The sequence below is a fragment of the Megalops cyprinoides genome, chromosome 11 (genome assembly GCF_013368585.1).
Source record: "Megalops cyprinoides isolate fMegCyp1 chromosome 11, fMegCyp1.pri, whole genome shotgun sequence".
Lineage (NCBI taxonomy): Eukaryota > Metazoa > Chordata > Actinopteri > Elopiformes > Megalopidae > Megalops > Megalops cyprinoides.
In genome coordinates, this window is record NC_050593.1 from 19,677,836 (window position 1) to 19,684,098 (window position 6,263).

Consider the following 6,263-nt stretch of genomic DNA (forward strand, 5'->3'; position numbering starts at 1 on the left):
CCAATACGTCAGCTTTCCATACAAATACCAAAGGAAGCATTCAGCAGAACTCGCGCGCTCTTGCAGGCGCAGTAAATTAATAAATTGTGTATTTTCCGTCTGGTGTTAAGTGCACTGTTAAATGAAGCCACTGATGGCAATTATCTTCCTTGTAGTCAATTGCGAAGATTAAACATAACTGAAGAAGTACAGAATCGCGAATCAAACGCGAGCATGTGGGCTGTGCCTTGTAGAGTGTAACAGGGAATGAAACACGTTTTATTGCCAGTCAGCATGGTAAATTATCCTGCATGTAAATAATCCATACACTGCATGCATGGATATGCCACACATCCGCCCCACTGTCCCCGTAACCTGTTCAGGTATAAACACCTGGGTACATGCACTAATCTCAACACACTGATACTGAACTTTATATGAAACAGTGAATGTGTTTGTTAAGAAGGCCACGAAGCCCTTATTTATAGGTGGGATGCTGCAGGAGTTTGGTATCCATATTACGTTTAAAAAATGAGAGGTGAAGATTGTTGTAAAGCAAAGCCACATTCTTGTATAAATGTGAATATCTGGTTTGGGTAGAAAAACTGCCAAATTATCAAAATATGTTGATGGGGAGGGCAAAATGATCGGCAAACCACAAAGGCTACTTCATAATGCTTACAGCTATAGACAGCCCTACCCATCACAAATGATGCCTTGCGCTGGCCTGAGGTAGACGTTTCAGAATGCCAATGACGCACAGCCCTTTATTTTATTTTCTTGATTTTTTATTTATTTATTTATTTATTTAAAAAAACCATTGACTAAATTAATGGTAAATATTTCAAATGTAAAAACACACAAGGGTTACATAGATATTTCATTTTGTTTTGCACTTTTACCCTGTACTATTCTGGGGGTTGACAATCTGTGTGTTCATTTGCATGTTCCTGCTTCACGTGTATTAAGACAGAATTTAACCTATTTATTTATTTATTTATTTACCTATTTATTACCATGTAGGAGGGGAACAACACAATTTTCACAACTGTGAGCAACAAAGCTATTATATATGTCTATAAAAGACTATAAGATGAATAATAAAGTCAGTATCACTTACATATTCATTAAACATTATGCATATACAATGCTTTAAAGAAATTAGGTTTACTTTCAATAATATTCTTTACAGATATACCATATTTCAGGGGAAATATCTGACTATACATGACAGGTATGCTTGAAGGCCTTTGATGTGCACTATGCTATGCTACCATTTTTGGAGGGAGGGAGAAAGAGATTGAGGGGAGAAAGCAATTTTTAAGACAACCATTTGAGGGTGCTCCAATCCCATATTTTCCAGTTCAATGTCTTATCCTACTTCTCTATCGGTTCTGTTATGTAGAACTGAGCTTGCCAGGAATATACAATTTCTGGGTCTGTAGTGTTAATCTCAACAAGAAAATGTTTTTGAATTTACAAAAGTATCAACCTGCATTTTGAAGACAAACATACTTGGTATGACATTTTAAAACATTCTTAAAAGGTAAAATGAAAAAAAAAAAAAGCTGAATGTGTCACATGAACATGTGAAATGCTCGACAGTGCCATCAGAGAGCTCCTGTGATACAATCACTGTGTGTGTGTGTGTGTGCGTGTGTGTGTGTGTGTGTGTGTGTGTGTGTGTGTGTGTGTGCGTGTGTGTGTGTCAGAGGATTGCGTGTGCCTTGCCCCACACTACTGAGTAGGTTGAGGTTGACCCAACCTGTGATATACACAAAAAAATTCTTGATTCTTTAATCATTGAAACATTGATTGTAGAATTTGTGCATGAAGCAGGGTAAAAATAATACTCTTTCTTCTATATTTTGCAGGAATGCTGCTGCTGGAAACAAAAAATTGTATGCAATCTATGATACAAGGTAAGAATTGTATTTCCAATTATATCAATGCTAGGATAAATTTAATTTAAGTAAATTATTATCTTTAGGTAACTTGGAAAACTGGCTGGGCATATTGTGCAAATGTCATGTTTTGAGTAAGGCCAGTGTTATTTCTGTGTTATACACTGATTTGAAAGCATTGCAACATGTCTAAATGTTTAAAATTAATTCTAAAGATCAGTAATATATACTCTTAAATGCAGAGTAAATTTAGGTCCAGATCTGTATTTTTCAGAGGCGCAGGGCTTGTAGAAGTGATACTTGGATTTTTTCCCAAGAAGGGATACCACCCAAATGGGATTACCCAACTCTTAGCCTAAGTAATTAAGCCTTTCTCTGCAGTAATAGGGACACATAAATATAATAACAATAGGAAATCAGGGTTTTAGTGAGGCAATCATACATACATATGTTTGGCTAGGTGGCTAGCTAACAGTAAATTCATCAATTCAAGTCTTTGTAACCAGCTCTACTGTATTTCCTTCATAAGAATTTTGTAAATGGCATATCAGAGGAACTAACAGAAATGAGATTAGTTAGCAGAGTGAGATTAGATTCTCGCAGTGACCTAATCCAGTTAAAAACAGTACTTTGTTAGAATGTTGTGTTTTTTTTTTGTTTGTTTTTGTGGCAACATGCAGCTGATGCTGTGAGTAAGGTTGTAGATGGTAGATTCAAGAGGCAAAATTTTGCACACTACAATCAACTATTAAAGATTACACGATGAAATTACATCTTTTTATTTACACCAAAAATATAAATTGCATAATGTGCAATTGCATTAAGTTGCTAGTAATTCTGAAGTTTCAGTCTTGTGAACATCACTAGTGCAAGGAATTTCCATGGCACACCTAGATTTAAATAGTAGCATTTGCCTGAAAATTCTGTGGGCTGTGTGCAAAATGACTGTGAGATGGGGCTATGAAAGCATTTTGAGACTGTCCCACCCCGTAAGAAGCAGGACCCAGCTGAAGCAGGTGGTTGTCTCACCAACTCTGAGACACCAGCAAGGACCTCAGTGCCTAAAATGCCTGTCTCTTATAGAGCTGCACATCCTGGTTATGTCCTCTCTCTGCTCTGGCCAGAACAGTAGAATGGCAGGCCATGCTACACTTAAAACACACTTTTTAAGCCTCATCCTGTCTTCTTTACCTGATTGCTGTAGCACTTAATTCTTGCCTTTTTGGATAGAATACCACAACTATGCAGCTATCACAGCACTAATTTGCATACCTATACTAGCTGGGGTTGGTATTTGATTGTTGTGGTCAGTACTTTCAGTGGTTATTGTTCCACTGTGTGACTCACTGACATGTCTTCAAATGTGGTCTGTCAATTTCTGTATGAACTTTTTTCATCTACCATTGTTCTATGCTCTTGCATATTTTTGCTATTTAATGGATACAAATGTGATGGAACCATAAGTCAAACATGCTGAACCCATTTAGTTACCTCAGTCTGCTCCAGCTCTGTATGAAACTATAGCTTTAAGTCAGGAAACATAGCTGGAATATAAACACTGGCCTTTGCTAGATCTTTTTATAGAGAATGTTTTATGTTGTATTTTCTTATTATTATTTTTCCCCCCCCAAACAGTGCTCAATCTTTTATAAAAATGAGAGTAGGTAGGCATGCTTGTGTAAGTGTGAGGTTTAGTATATATCTTTATTTATATTCCAGCTATTCAGGATGCTATTCTGGAGGATGCAGTTTACTTCATCTTGAACTTTCCTATAGCCCCAAGCGATTTCAGTAGAGTATGTGTTTAAGAAAAGAGAAACTCAGTTTAAATGCTTTTAGGTATGGCTAAAATTAACATATAAATCACATATCCCCTTAAAATAATTGAAACAATCCCAGTTTATTACTTATACATGTATTAGGCCTACATGCATTTAGCAGATGCTCTTATCCAGAGCGACATCCAGCACAATAGAACATAAGTGTATCCTTTCAAGTTAAATGAGCAACAGTGTCAGACCAGAGTAACAACACTCCCAGACCAGTGAGTGTGAACATAACACCATTCAAGGCCTAAGACAAGTTGACTTGTGCAATCTGACTACTATCTACTCAGTGGTCATTATTAAAAATAAACAGATTCCATTGCAGCTCACTTGGATAAGTGGGGATTGACATAACATCACCAGTAAGACCTGTGAAACTGGTATAACTTTTCTGAGAGCTGTTGACCTCAGTGGTGTAGATCCTGGGACATTCTCCTATAGCATAGCATTTACATCTTATAAATGCTTTCCCTTATACTTTTTTGAGTGGGCGGTGGGTGTTGGGTCCAACAGGAACGACCACTGTTGCACCCAACACCCACCCCCCACTCAAAAAAGTATAAGGGAAAGCGTTTGTAAGATGTAAATGCTATGCTACATAACAATTGTAAGCTGAACTACTGCAAAGTGTTCCAAGCATACGTGCTCTTTCAGTAAGATGGAAGCACATGGATCCTACCATATTACAACTCACATCATTCAATTTGTGAGGCTTGGATTTCAGGTATTGCACCACATATCTATCATCTCCCCCATCCATGTTTCATAAATCAATAAAGCTGAGGTGAATACAAGTAATAACTGAGGTTACTTAAGCCATTCAGCTCTTTAAAGCTCTCATATTTCTTTGTTGCTGTTACAGTTTTATGAATATCTCAGTTTTATGAATATCTCAGATTGTTGGGGAGCAAGGGTGGTCTGCGGTGTAATATAATCACTGGGGATTCAAACAATGGATGGTTAAAGCCATTTCAAACATTAATCAGTGCTGGGATACTCATTAACAGTAAACTTAAAACATAATGCACCCCATGTTGTCACGACAAAAATAGATTTATAAACAGCATGACACAGGAAATCAATATTGTAGCATTGTAGGTTAGTCCGAAACACTTTTCATATTAAAATATGTATTATTTGTCTTTCTTTTAGTGCTGCCCAGTTTGGCAGCCAGTAATGAGAGACAAACCTTAATAACTATGCGTCATAAAGGAACAGGCCAGCCACTGCAGATATGTGTATGTGTCACAAAGGCCCACAGGGTGCCACAAGCTAAGCTGCCCTGGGTCTGGGTTCAATCATTCATCACAGCAGAGAGGCAGCAAACTGACCAGCTAATACCCTTAAACAGATGGGCTCTCATCTCTCTCAGCCTGCCTGTCTTACAGGGGGGAAGATACTGTAAGGTGTCATTATGGCAATTTGGGTAGGGAAGTTCATTTGTAACCAGAATCTCGCAGGTTCAGATCCTAAGCAGTCTCCTCAAACATGGTGGAATACATAACTTGAATCTGAGCATACGCATATATGGATAATTACAACCTATTTATCTGAATAAATAGATAAGGTGTCAAATATAAGTAATCCAGGTGTCCCTGGATAAGGGTATATGCTATGCAAATGAGATCACTCCACACAGCAACATGATCAGTTTCACAAATTACATCTAAAAAATTGCATTTATTAGCATCCCTGACAACAGTAGGTGCATCCACATTTTACTTTGATGACACTGAAAAGACGCATGCTCTACTGTTTTAAAATATTGTGACACTTAAAGGAAGACGATGTCTGAATGTGTCTCGCATTTTCAGCACTAAATTTAACACAAAGGACCCTTCAGAATAAGATTTTATATCACCTGAATGGACGAAGAATGGACCCATGCCGGTAATATAACACTTAAACATAATGTAATTGCTTGCAGATAAACACCTTGTGCCCACCTTTTGAAACGCAATTGGCCACAGAGCATTCTACGTTTCATTCCGTGTCTTGAGGCCAGGAGGAATTTTAATTGCGCTTTAAAACGGTTTATAAAGGGCGTTTATTGCGATACCTGAACTTATTTAAATTGCATTTCATATTCCATTTAAATTAATTTTGCATTTCTTGTAACCCTACCACTCTCTTGCTGGGACACAGCGTGATTTAACGTCTCTTGGCTAAAACTGTGTGGCAGTGCCATTCTTTTAAAATTAGGCTATACGATGAACCCTAATTAAGCTATAGGCTATACTCATGTAGGAATGCACGCATTCGAACGATTTTATTATTTCACATTTCAAGAGGGCTTCTTCTTGTAGCCTACTGTTTTTAATCCTGTATTTAACCCATGCACAGGGTTAAGCAAAACTTACACTCACCTGAGTCTTCTCAATTGTCTTACTTCATATCAACTTTTAAACCAAGATAAACATTCTCACGAAATTTTAAGAAAGATTTTGCTCTACCAATCAGCACTGACACACACAGACACGAGCTCGCAGAGTACTGTATCACGTGGACGTTTGCTTGTGAGTCGTTTATACCTGGCACGTCGATTTTCATATAC